The 17,155-nt window shown below is 42.6% G+C and overlaps 1 protein-coding gene across 2 annotated transcripts in view; it reads left to right on the forward strand.

Moving 5' to 3' along the window:
• Window positions 1-17,155, forward strand: part of DAB1 (DAB adaptor protein 1) — a 1,168,936-nt gene that overhangs the window by 374,860 nt on the left and 776,921 nt on the right. The gene's annotated exons all lie outside the window — the stretch shown is intronic.

Raw genomic sequence — 17,155 nt, forward strand, 5'->3', positions numbered from 1 at the left:
AGAATAAACTGAATTGGGGGAAACTGGTCACTCCACTAACCTGAGGGGTACTTAGTCACGTGGGCAGTTCTTAAGGGAAATCCCGTTCCCTGACATTCAGGGATTGTGATTCCAAGTGCGGAATGCAGACCTGTCACTGCTCAGAACCCTGTGCCCAGAGCATCCCAGTCTCCTCTCTAGCTAATAACCTATTTTCCATCAGGCACTTCTGCAGGGGGTTGTCATTTGAGTCCTGACGGAGAAAGAGATGGCCGGTAAAGGCAAAGACACGAGGACAAAGCTTCCCTAAGTGGCTGACACGTCTGTCCTGCTCTGTGCCTTTTAACTGGGATTCCAAAACTTGGACCTACTTCCTGGCCTGGGCTCCAAATTATTTATCTCCACCAGTTCACCTGCTGACATATTTCTCATCTCCCTGCCTCGTGACTCCCACATTTATTTCCTCTTAATTGTTCAGATTTGCTGCTTAGACCAAACATGTGGAACTGTTCCTCTGTTTGGGCTCTACTTTCCTTCTCAACTATAGTTATTATTGCCATTTTAATACCGTATTTAATACGTATTATATATTAAGAATATTCTATTTGCCAACCAAGTTAATAGGTACTTTATATTCACTGCTCTCATCCTTTCAACAACCTTGCAAGATAAGCTGTAGAACGCCCACTTTGCAGGTGTGAAAACTGAAGCTTATTGAGGTAAATGATTTATTCAAGTCCTCAGAGCTAGGAGGCAGTAGACCAGGGGGCCTTCAAGCCCTGTCTACTTTGCTCCAAAACTTTGCATAGGGCTTCCCTGGTGGCGCAGTGGTTGAGAGTCCGCCTGCCGATGCAGGGGACACAGGTTCATGCCCCGGTCCGGGAAGATCCCACATGCCGTGGAGCGGCTGGTCCCGTAAGCCATGGCCGCTGAGTCTGCGCGTCCGGAGCTTGTGCTCCTCAATGGGAGTGGCCACCGCAGTGAGAGGCCCGCGTACCGCAAAAAAAAAAACAAAAACAAAACTTTGCATAATGCTCTATAATTCACATTCATCCTTGGGCCATTCTGCTCTTGGTTTCTCCAAGCTAACTAGTACAACTACAGCCCCTGGAACACTTTTACCTGCCCTGACAATGAGCTCTCTTGGTATTAGGAATGGGAAACATTTCCTGAAACCAAAATAGAGATTAAAATGAAAATAAACAAGGGGTGGGTGGGTAGATAAGCTTCAACGTGATTTCAAATATCCATTTCACCAATATGAATACCAGGGCCATACCTAGATGAAGGTAAAAACTGCTATTAAATAAAGGTCTCTAGTTAGCATCCTAGTATGCTAACGTTCCTTCAACTAAATATAACACCAGCAATATATTCAGTTTACCTCTTGCGTTCATAGTCTGATATTCAGAGCTTTTTCATATCCCTAATTTCAAGTGGGCTCCAGAACAACCCTTAATATGGTCCCCATAATTCAAACAAGGGAAATATTTCAAAGAGCAGTTAAAAGACTTCCTTAAGGACACAGCAGTTTACTGTGTAGTCAAGTAAAGGGTAGAAGTAACTAGATCCTGCTCCTTCAGATGCTTAGATTTGTGTTTTTGTCAAATGTAGCACAGAAAAAAAAAAAGTATTTTGAAGGGAACTAGTATTCACTGAATACCTACTTAAGACAGAATGTTGTCCCTTATATTTTATTTTCATGCATTACATTCATCCATTATGTTCAGAGCATTAACATGAAGTAGGTACTGTTATTGTTCTTGATTTTCTAGGTCAGGAAACTGAGGCTCAGAAAGTTTAGGCAACTTGCCCAAGGTCATAGGAGTCAGAGAGTCAGGGTTACACAAAGGAGGGTCCGACTCCAAAGCCTCACGGCTTCCTCACGGCGTGGCATGCTTTTATTCTCCATAGCGTCCAAGATGCCTGAAGAATCGCACTCAGAACACAAGGGCGCACCCCAGCCTAGCCTGCTGGTTGCTAGGTAACATCTGTTTGGTTCCACCTGGTAAATATCCTCAGGGTTATCTTGCCAACAGGTGCGGGTGATCAGGATGGTGGCTAAGCAGGCACTTGTTTTCGGAAGACCGGGCCTGGTTTTGGAAAGCCACAGAAGTATCTTTGGGTGACTAAGATCCAGGGTCCCACAGCTTTACAATGACAGCATAAATATTGTAGGCTGGATGGACAAGGACCAAATGGGGATATTCCCTACTGCCTTGTGAGAAAGCTGACACTAGGGAGGACTTCCGAAACAAATAAACACCCCATATGCCAGAAGAAAAAGCCCAGGAAAGGCCTGTTCCAGCTGGAGTTGGTGAACGTCATTCCCCCAGGAAGCTGGTTGTGCCTGGTGGAAAGCAATCCAGGTGGCTAACCTCCGGCATGACTGCCCTGGTCCTGGTCTTTGGCCACTTCACTGGGTGACCTGCTGAGCCAACAGAAGAGGAATCCTGCAGCTGTGGACCAAGACCTAAATACTTATGCCCACTGGCTCAGAGACATGCTGCAGTGGGGCTGGGGCACAGGTGTTGGGGACTCGTTTGTTTCAGCAGCACTTGGCTACGACTAGGCAGAAGGAGACTGGCCACAGAGTACCTGGGTTGCAAGCATGGACTTAACGCAAACGCACCTGTGCTCAGAGGTCTGCTCCTCCGAGCTGTTTGTTATTGGGCAAGTTAGTTACCACGTCTGAGCCTATTTTTCTCATCTGTTGAGTAGAGATGATACCTTAGGTGATTGTTACAAGATTTAAATAATACTTTTTAAGTCTCAGCACAACAGTATATCCTTAATAATAATTTATTATATTACATATAATATACATTATAATGTATGATATACCATATATTATAAACACTATCTATGCCTTATAATGTGTTATATGTGTTATAAAATATATACACATGTTATTACCGTTATTAATATTAATAATAACAATATATTGTTATTATTATTACCATCATTTCTTACCAGAAGTCAAACATTTTTTAGGAACAGGAGAGACACAGAAGTCCAGGATTTTTCTCAAGGTAGCAATCATCTCCTCTAGAACTTGACCAAATGGTTATTTTCTCTCTGCTTAAATGCTCCCATTGATGGGCAGCCAAGAAGCTCATGTGGCCATTTATTTCATTCCATTTATTGGACAGCAATGGAAAATAATTCACTAAACTGAGACAGTCTGCCTCCCTATGATTTCAACCCTTTGGACCCACTTCTCCTCCCTCAGATAACAGAATAAAATAGTGCTAATACTTATTAAACTCTTACTCTATTCCTAGCATCGGTCAAAGAAATCCATTCACATTCACTCACTTAACTCTGACAACAACCCACTGAATTAGTTAGTTATCTTGATTTTACAGATTGGAAAATTGAGGAAACAAAGTCACCTTTCACGTGCTTGGCTTGAAGTGTTTAAAGTTAGAGCTTGTTTCATTCATTGAACTGAAGTTTACTGAATATTTTCAATATGTAAGATTGTTGTGTTCTAGTTTCTAGCAATATGGAAGGGAATGCAAGAAAACTGCTCCACTCAGGGAACTTGGAAAAGAGATTGAAAGGGCAAGTCACAGACTAGAAGAAAAGCAAACTTATGATTACTGAAGGGGAAAGGTGGGAGGGAGGGATAAATTAGGAGTTTAGGATTAACATAGACACACTACTATATATAAAATAGATAATCAACAAGGACCTACTGTATAGCACAGGGAACTCAATACTCTGTAATAACCTATAATGGAAAAGAATCTGAAAAATAATAGATATATGTGTGTGTATAACTGAATCACTTTGCTCTACACCTGAAACTAACACAGCCATCTGCCTCTGGAGATTGTAAATCAGCTATGCTCCAATATGAAATTTAAAAAGCTGAAAAATATCATAAAATAAAAATGAAAATATAAATACATAAATAAATAGATAATATCTGTAAAAGGTTTATCTGACAAAGACCTTGTATCTGGAATAAGTAAAAAAATTCTTACCACTCAAAAATATGATAATCCCATAAACTCCACCAAAGAAAAGATAAAGATGACAAACACATGAAGAGATGCTAAAAATCATTAATAGGGAGCTACAAGTTAAAAGCACAATAAGATACCATTATAACCCACTAGACTAAGAGTAAAGAGAGTAGACAGACTAATCGTACTAAGTGTTGGCAAGAAAAAAGAACAACTGGGACTCACATACACTGCTGGTAGGAATATGAAATGGTACAACTACTGTGGAAAAGAGTTCCCTCTTGATAACTCATGTTATCTTTCCAAACTGAGAACAAATGAAACACCCTGCATGATTAGAGAGTTGAATGTTCTGTCACTAATCAGCTGTGCCAGTGAGTAGGTCACCTCCCCTCTCTGGGCTTCAGCTTCCCCATTGGTAAAATAAGAACCTTGGACCAGGTAATGTCTAAGATCTTTTCCTACGTGAACTTCTGTGGCTCCATGTTGACAAAATTGCAATACTTTTAAAATACTTTTATCTTGATTAATGACTTTTATCAAACCTTAAACATTTCTCTGTAAAGCCCAAGTCCAATGTTTAGCATAGTGCCTGGTACACAGCTAGTACGGAGTAAATGGTAGTTGGGTGAATGGATAATTCCCACCTACATCCATCTTATATTTTTCACTTGCTTCAACTTTCTAGCTGTGTGACCATTAACAGATTGCTTAACTTTTAAACTCAGATTCGTCATCTATAAAATGCAGGTCATAATAGTACCTGTATCAAAGGATTGTTATGAGGATAAAATGAGTTATTATATGTAAAGTGCTTACAACAGTGCCTGATACACAGAAAGCCCTATGTAAGTGTTAACTATCATCATTGTCACCATCATCACTACTTATTCTATTATTCCTCATATATTTCCATTGTCTTCAGAACCCTTCTCCAGATGTCAGTGTTATTGAGTTAATCCAGATGTTACTTTCTTGAGACTCCTCATGATACTGTGGTCAGTGTTTCACTTTTATGGTTAACCCTCTTTAGCCATATTAAGAATTAAACCTAAGATTTTTTCTCAGCACATTTGGAAATGAATTTTTCTTTGTCTGATCATGCCTACTTGCCTTTCTGCTTTTCTTAATTTATTTCCAATTACAGTGTCACATAGTTGCTTTACTCTCAAGTTTCTCATCCTTCTGTACTTTTTTTTTTTTTTAATTTACTTTTGCTTTGGTTCTTTGTTGCTGTGCGTGGCTTTCTCTAGTTGCGGCGAGCGGGGGCTACTCTTTGTTGCAGTGCGCGGGCTTCTCATTGCGGTGGCTTCTCTTGTTGCAGAGCACGGGCTCTAGGTACATGGGCTTCAGTAGTTGTGGCTTATGGTCTCTAGAGCGCAGGCTCAGTAGTTGTGGCGCACAGGCTTAGTTGTTCCGTAGCACATGGGATCTTCCCAGACCAGGGATCAAACCCGTGTCCCCTGCATTGGCAGGCGGATTCTTAACCACTGCGCCACCACAGAAGCCCTATGCCTTCTATACTCTTACCAACTTCTTTCTTTGGCTGAGACAAGGCCCTTCCTTCCTCTCACTTCTGAGACAACATCAGTGACACCAGTGAACACTCTTAGAGATGCTTGTGTTTTAGCTGAGTGGGGCTCCCATCAAATATCTGCATGGGTCACGTGAACACAGCAGCTTTCATTCAGTCAGTGAAAGTGCATTTCTGGAGCGTCTTCTTTGTGCAGGCTCTGTTCTAAGTGCTGATTACTAGCTTTACACCCCGAGCGTATCATCCAAAGCCCCTCATAGACCCAGTCCTCAGATAAACACATCCCCACTGAGACCCTTCTGTGAGAGGTATAATAATCACTCTTATAGATGTTGGTCATAAGCTTTTTGTGTGTACAGTAGCTACTTCATTGACAGGGGCGAGGTGCTAGAAATAAAACACTGTATACAGCATGCTGGTTGCCCTTGAGTAGCCCTTTGTCTCATGGGGCGGGGGCAGATTTGTGGAAGGATTGCAGCATGCCATGGTAAGCGTCTTGAGGTGCACGGTGCTTCTGGAGGAACAGTTTTCATGGCTGAACAGAAGCATCTTGCTTATCTGAGGTCACCTTCTTGAATCGATAAAGTGGGCGTAAGCTTACTCATCTCCTCGATTCTTATGAGGCCGCCCTCGGCTTTTGCTCTCCTCTGCCTACACTTCCTGTCTAGGGGATCTCATGCGGGCCCGTGGCCGTGGATACCAGCCCTCTGTGGATGCCTCCAGCCCAGCCCCCGTTCAGGCTCAAGTCCCTGCAGTCATTCTTCGTGCTTCTCTTCCTTCCGCACCGCACATCAATCCAACAGCAAATCCTGCCCACTCTCCTGATGCTTACTGTACATCTGACATTCTCATCCACCTTCATGAGATTATTGCCGTACCGCCGGAGTCTCCATCCGTCTTCCCTTGCCCACCTCCTGTCAGCTCCCTACACAGCAGAGAGAGAATTCAAGACTGCAGTCAGACGGCATCATCCCCTTCTCAGATTTCCTTGTGGTCGCCATATTATGCCCAGGAGAGAACCCAATACACTGTAAAAGGCCCTACAAGGTCCATATGGTCTGGCCTCCACCTACCACTTTTCCCCTTTTTTCCTTAATCTTCCTGACACATGTCCCCTCGGGTGTGCACACCTTTTCTCTCTTCCTCCCTCACTGCCCCTCCACCTATTTGCCCGGCCCTCCTTTACTCCATTTCAGTCTCTGCACCCTTGTCACGTTCTCAGAGCCTAGTACCTTCCCTGACTAGTACCCCCATCACATTTCGTAAACTCACTTACAGCATCTATGGTTGTCATCCATTACAGTAGTTGTTTATTTTCTTTGTTTATTAAATGACCCTCAGCTGGAATATAAGCTCCGTGAGGGCAGGGACGTTGTCAGCCTTGTTCATTCATGTGTCCCCAGGAAGATATGGCAATATGGTGGGCACTCCGTAAGTATCTGCTTAATGAATACATGAATGAATGTGGATGAAGTAAGAGCATATTTGTAAAATGCCAAGCTTCAAGCTTTGCGTTTATAGCACTGGTTGCTTTTTGCTCCTACCTCACTTCACCCCTTTCTGTCCCCTTTCAGTCACCCCCAGTCCCGGCTAAGGGTACTGTGCCTTCACAGATGCCTCACAGCCTTCTTTCCATTTCATGAGGAAGTAATTCAAATGCAGCCTCCTGTTATTCCTCTCCTCAGGCTCATTCACTCTGAAATCCCCTGCTCCTCTCGTTTATCGAGGCCGTGACATTTATTCCTCTGAGTTTAAGAAAGAAAAAGTACAGAAAAATGTAGTGATCATTTACATTTTACAGTGAGTCGACAAGTCATCGGCTCTTCTTTCATTTCTTCATGTCTCTGGAGATGTGTATGCAAGGCTTGAGCATAACTCTCCCACGTGAAGAATGCACGGAAACGGCCACCTTCAGGGTCTTATTGTTGGAATTCCTGGTCTCAGCATCACGGCCGCCCTGGCCAGACCTTGTCCAGGTAACCCAGCACATCAATCTTCTGCTCTCATCTTCTAGTGGAGCTCATTGCGTTCACTTGCACACCAAGTGCAGTCTGTATGTTAGGGACCAAAAGGCAACCAGGCCACCAGCTTGCAAACCCGACTGTCCCCCAGTGTGGTGAAAAGAGAAGGGCACCGGCTGCAGAGACTTGGGTTCAGATCCAAGTGTATCACGTTTATGATCTTGAATAAATGTCTGGGACCCTTCATCATCTGTAAAATCTCCTCCTCAGGGTTGTCGTGAGGATTAGAATAAATAAGCATTCAAACAGTGCATCGCTCAGAGGGACTTGACGAATGCAAGCCTTTCCTCCTTCCCACGATGGGCTCTTCCTTGGACCATGATGACTTCACACTCCCTTTTTTTTCCCAGAAAAAGTGGCATAGTCCCACTCATGGGACCTTGTGGACACCCTACAGTAGTATACTGGGTAATCATTTTTACTCAGCTTGTGGAAGCATCAGTCTTAGAGTTGGAGTCTTAGGGTTCCAATATTATTTGAAATTTTTTTAAGCTGAAAACTATTTTCATAAACACAGTTGCAGAGCACAGGGAACTATATTCAATATCTTATAATAACCTATAATGGAAAAGAATCTGAAAAAGAATATACATATATATATATATATATATATATATATATATATGAATCACTTTGCTATACACCTGAAACGTTATAAATCAACTATACTTCAATTTAAAAAAAAAAGAGGGGGCTTTCCTGGTGGCACAGTGGTTGAGAGTCCGCCTGCCGATGCAGGGGACACGGGTTCGTGCCCCAGTCCGGGAAGATCCCACATGCCGCAGAGCGGCTGGGCCCGTGAGCCATGGCCGCTGAGCCTGCGCGTCCGGAGCCTGTGCTCCCCAACGGGAGAGACCACAACAGTGAGAGGCCTGCGTACCGCAAAAAAAAAATTAATTAATTAATTAATTAATTAATTAAATAAATTAAATAAATTTTAAAAAAAAGACTTGCAGAGAACCAGTGCAGTATTTGGCACACAGTAGGCATTTAGTATTAACATGTATGTTGAATGAATGAATGAATATGTAATACAATTAAAAAATAGCTGCTCTGGTTAAAACAGACATCGAGGTCTGAGAAGCCTGCATTCTAGGCCCTCCCCCGTCCCAGGAAATAACCTTTGAAGCACAACCCCTAGATCTTCTAGGCTTCATAACATTTTGGAAACCACTAATCTGGTCTAATGTCATTTCTACTATAGACATTTCTCCTCCAACATTTTTGATGAGATGATTTTCCTGTTGCTGATAGAAAAAAAAAAAAAGGGGGAACAGCTCATTCTAGTTCTGGACATTAGGGGATTTTAAGAAGTTTTTCATATTGAGACAAAATCCACACCCTTAAGTTTCTACCGGTTGGTTGTGGTTCATTTCATTCATTCATTCATCCATTCATTCATTACATGTATTGAGCCTCAATTCTATGTCTTGCCTGAAGCTTCACTGTTGGGATATACAGATGGGCTTTCTTTTTCCCTTTTAAGTTCTTCATTCGCTTCACATTCAGCGAAAATCAATGTGGATTTTTACTCAAGGTTTTCTCGAGCAAAGAGAGATTCCCATCACAATATGCAGCTAGAACTTCTGAAAATCTACTTTCCAAATATCTCCCTTAATAAACCTATACAATAAATCAGCAGCTCAAGTAATCCCCCCCTCCTGCCAGCCACCTGGGTTTTTACCTCTCTTTTCTCATTTGTTATTCAAAGTGGCTTTTCTCCAGGTAGCCCCAAACACTTGCATATGTATTGCTCTCTAATAGCCCTTTGGTAAAGCTTCTGTCACATCCATCCGAAGGAGCCATGCAGAAGTTCCTGCTGGTAGTCTGTCCATTCAACAACTATTTATTGAGCACATACTGTGTGTCATTCACTTTTCTAGGTGCTGGGGATATTACTATGAATAAAACAGACAACATTCCCTTCTGTCATGGAGCTTACATTCTGGAGGAGGGAGGTAGACTGATTAAAAAAAAATAACTAGGTAAAAAACGCATCAGTGTGTCAGATGATACTAAATATAATAAATGCAGTGGAGAAAAATAGAGGTTGGGGTTACATCATTGCCTATAAAGCCCCATGATGATTAGAACCTGCTTGAGGGATGGCCTGTGTGTGTGTGAGAGAGAGAGAGAGATTATTTCTGATGGCCTCAAGCAAGATGGCAGTGGTGAGATGATGAAGGATGGGGCAGGGAGAGAGGTGGGGTCCATGGGTGAGCCATCTTTTTTCCTGCCAGTGGTGACACAGGGGCTGGTGAAGAGGGTGGTCCTCTTTGGATCTCACAGAAGTCCTTGGATCCCTCGTGATTTTTACCAGTGGAGGGAAGAGGGAAACATGGGGGCGCTATGGATATACATATGAAAGTATTTGGAACATAGAGGTAGGAGGAGGCAATTAGGAAGGATGCTTCAAGGTAGGAGACAGCATAGGAGTTAGCCATTTGTGGGATGTCAGGGCAAAATACATTCTGATGGCCAGACGGAGCCATACCTGCAAAGACCTGCAGGGATGAAGGCATCTGGTAGGTTTAAAAAACTGCATGTGATTCACCTTATCTGGAGCCCAGGATGCAAAGTGGAGTCAAGAGCTACAGCGGGAAGGACGAGCTATGATGAAGGAATTCACATATTATGCTAGGATTGTAGCTTTCAGCATAGGGGGAACATTCCAAACTGAAGAATGAGATGACCAGATCTTGTGTTTCAGAAAGGCTCTTCTGGTATCCATGGTTTGCAGGGAAAAAAGACTCATTGAGAGGAAAGAAATGAGCCAGAAGCGAGGGCAGAGGGCAGGTAGTAGGGAAGGAGAGGCGGACACCAGCCCAGCCATCCAGAACAATCACAGTCCTCTTCTGCTCAAAGACTTGCCTGGGGTCTTCTTTCCACCAGACGAAACTTCTCGATCGCTAGGGTCAGCCCACCTCGGAGGTGTGCACCGGTAGTTGGGGCTTTCGCTACGCGCCGTAGATCACGGCAGCTGCCCTCTCTCGTCCCTATATCCTGCTGTCCTCAGGCAAAAGTCAATGTCAAAGTGAACAGGTGTTGCTGATGGTACGAGAGACTAGGAAAATCAGGAAACAACAACTTCGAGCCTGAAATAATAACATTTTAATTGGAAATCTGTGAAGAGACTAACCTGTGTAGATATATGCAAATCCTATGCAAATACACATGTGGTCTTTCCATTGTCAGAACCTCGATCTGACCCATGGGAGTTCGTAACGGTAGATGCTATAGCTTTCAGCTGAGGCTAAGGGCTGTCGATGAACAATTCTAGGTTTTACCTATATTTCAACCATAATTAAGAAATATATTGATGGCAACCTGAACTTAATTAGCTTAACTGAATGTTGGAATTGATTGGGTCTGGAGAGAGCCCAGTCTCTGAAGCTAAGCCTTGGGGAGTTTGCAGGGGGTAGAAAGAAAACGCAACTTGAAAGCACCTAGCAGAAGTGAAAAGGAATGGGCGAGGAGCCACTGGGAGCATAATTAAAGGGGAAAGATTCTTATCAGAGAGTTGGAAGAGGAATGCTTACATTTCAAATCGCGCATAGCTGTTCTAGGTCAGGCCACGCAGTCAAATGGGGGGGAAAATGACGTTGGGAAGCAAGATTGTGTGAGATACAGAGGGGCAGCAGGCATCCTTGTGTGGGAGTGTATCACACTGAACACACAGTCGCATTAGACTGATGGGGACCAAGCCAGGCCACCAGGCTCCCATACAAGCACTTAGGGCACCTAATGGTTAAAAACAAAGGATTTCAGCTATGATGTATGTCTTCTTCTGTCTTTATTAAGACCTAATTATGTAAGCTATCAATTGTATTTTATAATACATGGTTTAATTTTCTTATTTCAAAACACCTACATTGTCTGGAGTTAGGTGATCTTGAGCTTCAACGCCAGTTCTGCACCTTTGTACAACGTGACCTTCACATCTTGACGCCTCAGTTCCTTTACCAGATTTGATAGTACAGATCCAATGGGATGTGCTGGTAGAAAGGTGCTACACCCCCGGGCACTGATCAGTCCACACCTCACGCTCTTGTTCGGTCCTGTGGTTTGTAAGTGGTTGAGCTGAGGTGCAAACTGTGGTGCCTGGTTGTGTTACACGTTTCTGCCTTAATCCCCTTGCCGTCCAACCTGGTTCTCCCCTTCTCTTCAGAGAAGCTCTCTGAGTTGTGTCCAGAGGTGTAGTCTGCTCCACCTGTGTGGCCTCACCTCGTCAACAGGGACGTTCTAGCCAAATCCAGCATCAGCTTTTCTGTCTGTATCTCACCTTCCATGCTCAATTCTTCCCTAAAATCTCCCCCTTCCACACAAACGATGACGAAATAGAGCATGAAGTAGGATATAAAACATGAATGATATTTTCCATTTTGCTTTTATAATTATGTACATATGCATGCATACACATCTTGGTACTCAGAGAAAATAAATTACTGGGAAGAAAAAAGCCAAAATGTTACCAGATGTGAATTCTTGTCATTGTTGGGGTTTTCCAACTGTCCACAAAGGATATATTATTTTTAATTTAAAAAAATCAACATTAAAAACATGACTGTATTTGCCTGGGAAGCCAGTTAACCTGGGTCTCAACCCTGCTTCTTACAGCCTGTGTCCTGTCCCTCGTGAGGGCACTCCTGGTGGCATGGTCCTCCAGGACTGTTATTTGAGAGAAACATAAATTCCTCCGACCATCTCTATTGTCCTGTCTCAAGTTTTAGCTGCACAAGAAGCAGGCTCAATTTCAGGAGAATAGCAGCTTAAATTTACAACATTGTAGAAACCAAAGCCCCTTTTGTAGAAAATTCAAAGAGTCCCTGGAGGTAACATCTAACTTTCTAGGAATATCTAAAGGCATAACCTCCAATCTTGATGTGACCTTCTCTTCCTTCAGGTGTGAGGATCGCGTCTTGGAATGGACGCTCCTGGGATTTCCGGGCCCTGATAAGTGTCTAACCTCATGGGCACCCCCTTCACAAAACTGGATCATGTAGTTGCCCCCACTACCTACATACACACAGACACACCCACCAGCACCACCCTGCCTGTGATGACCACGTAGAGCTTCAGATCCAGAGCAAGGCCTTGACCTTGATTTGGGACAGTCGAGAACCAACTGAGAAGGTTCCTTCAACCTTAGATTGTTTTGCAACTAGTCTGGCTTAGCCACTCGTGATCATTTCTGCATTGTTGCTTGTGTCTGAGTGATTGTTTTTGGTAACTCATGTGGTATAACAGCCCCTTCTGTCTGGCCTCTGAACACCTCCAGCCCTGCTCACCATGCTAGAAGGCTACAACTCAGTAGGAACAAGTGATCTATCAAAATGACCATGTCATTTTTTCCTTTGAATTACTGGTAAGAGGTATTATATTAATGTATATATCCCTGTAGTCCAGGAAAAAGTCAATTTGGTCATGATACTTATTTAATAAGTGGGTGAAATCGGTTTGCAAATGTTTGATGTGGAATTTTGGTATCACACTCCTATGATTAACCTACATGTGTGTGTTGGTGTATACATGTACGTACATACATGTTCTATCTCGGTCAGGTTTTGGTGTTATAATGTCTTGACTTACTACATTACTAATCTACATTATTATGTCAGATTATTTAGACTATACTTTCTGTCCATTCTGATTTTGTTGAGGTTTTCTTTGTATCCTGGCATACTCTTACTTTGAATGATCAGTGTCCTAGTTTGCTTTCAAAAGACATGCATTCTTTCTTTGAGATTAACATACTAGCTGAAAGGGCAGTCTCTGGGAATACCTGCTTCAGTTTGGAACACGGCTTAATCTCTTATGACAATGCAGTTGTGTTATAATCTTGGGTAAATTAGTTAACCTCCTTGTGCTTCAGTTTTCTTATCTTTAATACAGGGATAATAATTTTCTAACTCACAGGGTTATTGCGAGGATTAAATGAGATAATAGTATATGTAGATATTTAGAACAGTGCCTGGATCATTGTAAGAACTCAATTAAGTTAGTTTTTAGCAATTTTTAGAGTTGGATACATAATTTAATAAAAATGGTATTCTATGCTCAACGTCATTAATCATTAGAGAAATGCAAATCAAAACTACAATGAGATATCATCTCACACCAGTCAGAATGGCCATCATCAAAAAATCTAGAAACAATAAATGCTGGAGAGGGTGTGGAGAAAAGGGAACCCTCTTGCACTGTTGGTGGGAATGTAAATTGATACAGCCACTATGGAGAACAGTGTGGAGGGTCCTTAAAAAACTAAAAATGGAACTACCATTTGACCCAGCAATCCCACTACTGGGCATATACCCTGAGAAAACCATAATTCAAAAAGAGCCATGTACCAAAAGGTTCATTGCAGCTCTATTTACAATAGCCAGGACATGGAAGCAACCTAAGTGTCCATCAACAGATGAATGGACAAAGAAGATGTGGCACATATATACAATGGAATATTACTCAGCCATAAAAAGAAATGAAATTGAGCTATTTGTAATGAGGTGGATGGACCTACAGTCTGTCATACAGAGTAAAGTAAGTCAGAAAGAGAAAGACAAATACCGGATGCTAACACATATATATGGAATTTAAGAAAAATAAAGGTCATGAAGAACCTAGAGGTGAGACACGAATAAAGACACAGACCTACTAGAGAATGGACTTGAGGATATGGGGAGGGGGAAGGGGAAGCTGTGACAAAGTGAGAGAGTGGCATGGACATATATACACTACCAAACGTAAGGTAGATAGCTAGTGGGAAGCAGCCGCATAGCACAGGGAGATCAGCTCTGTGCTTTGTGACCACCTAGAGGGGTGGGATAGGGAGGGTGGGAGGGAGACGCAAGAGGGAGGAGATATGGGGATATATGTATCTGTGTAGCTGATTCACTTTGTTATAAAGCAGAAACTAACACACCATTGTAAAGCAATTATACTCCAATAAAGATGTTAAAAAAATAAAAATAAAAATGGTATTCTAGTTTTGTCTTTCTTGTTAAAGTCAACTTCAAGAAGGTTATTTCTATCACTATCTCATATTTCTAAGAGTTTTTGCTTTATATACTTTGCCATTATGTAACAGCACACCTCTTATTGCTTTACTGTAAAATGAGCCGTTTATCAATATAAAATAACTTTCTTTGTCTCATATAATGCTTTTTGCCCTGAATTCTACTTTGAAATATTGCCAGTTGCTGCTTTCTGTTTGTTTGTTTCTATGTTTGATAAATATTTGCCCAGCTTTTCCCCCCTTTTCTTTCTTGTTTTTGTTTTACTGTTCATCTGTTGTAAGCAGCATATGGTTGGATTTTGCTTTTAACCCAATGTGAAAGACTTTATCTTTTATTAGGGGAGAGTTAAACCATTTATATTTACTGTCATAACTGATAGGTTTGGTCTTATTCCTGTCTTTTTGTTTCATGCTTTCTCTTCTTTATACTTTCTTGGGGCTCCCTTTGTTTCCTGTCTTTTTTTATATGGGCTAGCTCATCTTCCTACTTTTTTTCCCCTTCTAGTGATTTAAAAGCTGAATATCTGTTTTTAGCCAGTCCTGGGTGAACCTAAAAAATGATCTCTGAGCTCCAGTATTGACAGAAGTGTAATGGTGGGTGAGTAGCCAGGCCACTGAGCATGGAACTCAATAAAATCGGTCCTAAGCCTCAGAGGAATAGTGATAGTTGTTCCCTGAGCCACCTTATCGCAGCTGTGTGAAGCCCAGGCTCCGTAAATCTGTGTCACATTCTTGTGCTTCACACTTGGGTCCCAGCCTACCTATCTGGCCCGATCTCCTGCCAGCCTTAGCTAAGTACTCTGTGCTTCAGACACATCTACTACTAACCATCCCCCAAATCAGACTGATTCTTAAACATCTCCACACGTTGGTTCAGGCTGCTTCCTTTTTGCCTTCTTGAAGGATGAAAACACCCTTCAAGACCTGATGCAATGCAGTGTGTGTGCGTGTGTGTGTGTCGCCTTCTCATTATACTGCCCCATTCTTCCATAGATACCATTAGGTAGCAGAACTCACTGGATAAACCTACCTGGCTTTGAGTGTCAGCTCCCTTCCTTGTAGCTCTGTGTGCCCTGGATGCAATTTTTGACTTTAGAGCCAAAGTTCCCTCATTTGTGCAATAGGGATGCTGACATTATATCTCCCTTAGAGTAAGGACCGAATGAGATAATGAGAGAAGCATGGGAAGAGCTTAGCACAGTACATGGCACAGAGTAGGTATTCTGTGTATTTGAAATAAACAAACAAAGAAGAAATACACAAGGGGGAGAGGACGGATTGTTTTTTAAATATGCATGATGTCCTTTTTAAAATCAAGGTGTACAACATCTAGGCTCTCTTTAGGAAGGCCAAAGCTTGTGGTTCACTGCTGGTTCATTTTAAATGAGCCTCCACTACTTCCCCTCCATCTCTGGTAGGGTAGCAGTCATGTGGTCTGTAAAGCACTTCATGTGCAGGCATCTTCTTCATTTATGTTGCCTGCCTTGCCAAGGGCTGCCGGCCTAGGGAGAATTTATTAAAGTGGAGTCTGTTTATTCAATTTATTAAACAGGAATATTTGAAGGGTTTTCATTTAGAAGAGCGAGTTGATTTATTCTGTTTGCCTCCAGAAGGCAGGTCTAAGTCCAATGGGTAAAAGTTAAAGGAGGGCAGGTTTTACCTCAACCTAAGATAGAACAAAAGGTTTGTTGAAAGAGGATTTGTTTGTTCGTTCATTCACTCAGTCAATCTATTTATCACTCAGGAGCCAGAGAAGAGAAAACTGCCTTTGATCTGGCACTTGCTGTGTCTGGGATACTGTGGTCAACTCTCTCACAAACTTTAACATCATGACATTCTCTTTACTGTGTAAGGAGGCATATTATCCCATTATATAGATATCAAAAACTGAGGCTCAAAGAGGTGTTCGCTTGCCCAAGTTGAACAACAGCCTGATTGAGTATGGCTTAAACGCCAACCTCTCTGTTCTCTGCAGAACTCACTCTCTTTCCACTTGACTGTGGTGTCTACCAAAACAGATAGAGGGTCAGATTGGTATGACCACCAGAAATGGGATGCAAGACTGAAAAATCCATCAGCCCACCTTTCCCCCATTGTTCTTTCCCTTTTCCCTTCCTCCTGTCTATCCATCCATCTCTGCCAGCCCCCAAACTAGCCCCAGTGTGCTGCACAAAATTCGACACTTCACGGTTCCAACCATCAGATGGTGACTAATTCTCAACGTGTTCCTGGGTGGGCACAGCTGCTGCGGATGAGGCTCTGAAGCAGAGCAAGAGAGGGGAAGAAATACCCCAGCCTCTTTTCCTTACTGCCCCTTGACCTCCCCTCAGAGCTTCCCATTAGCAGAACCCAGCAAAGAGCCATAAGTCAACGAAGCTCCCGTGAAGCTGTCCACAGGAATCCTGGGTCACAACGGAGGGCAGAGATGGGTGAAGAATGGATGCGGCAGGGACCAAACAGAAAATAACCAGCTCATGAGGGGAGATTGGATAAGTGATCTGGTGGGCTGAATTGAGGGGGAAAGCCCACATTGAATGATCATAGCAGTGACTCTGCTCCTCTGGGCCCAAGCTTCAGAAAGGAAGGGGTTAGAGAATTCTGTAATGATTTCTTCTTGAGGCAGCTGCCATTCACA

This window comes from Orcinus orca, chromosome 1 (assembly GCF_937001465.1).
Source record: "Orcinus orca chromosome 1, mOrcOrc1.1, whole genome shotgun sequence".
Taxonomy (NCBI): Eukaryota; Metazoa; Chordata; class Mammalia; order Artiodactyla; family Delphinidae; genus Orcinus; species Orcinus orca.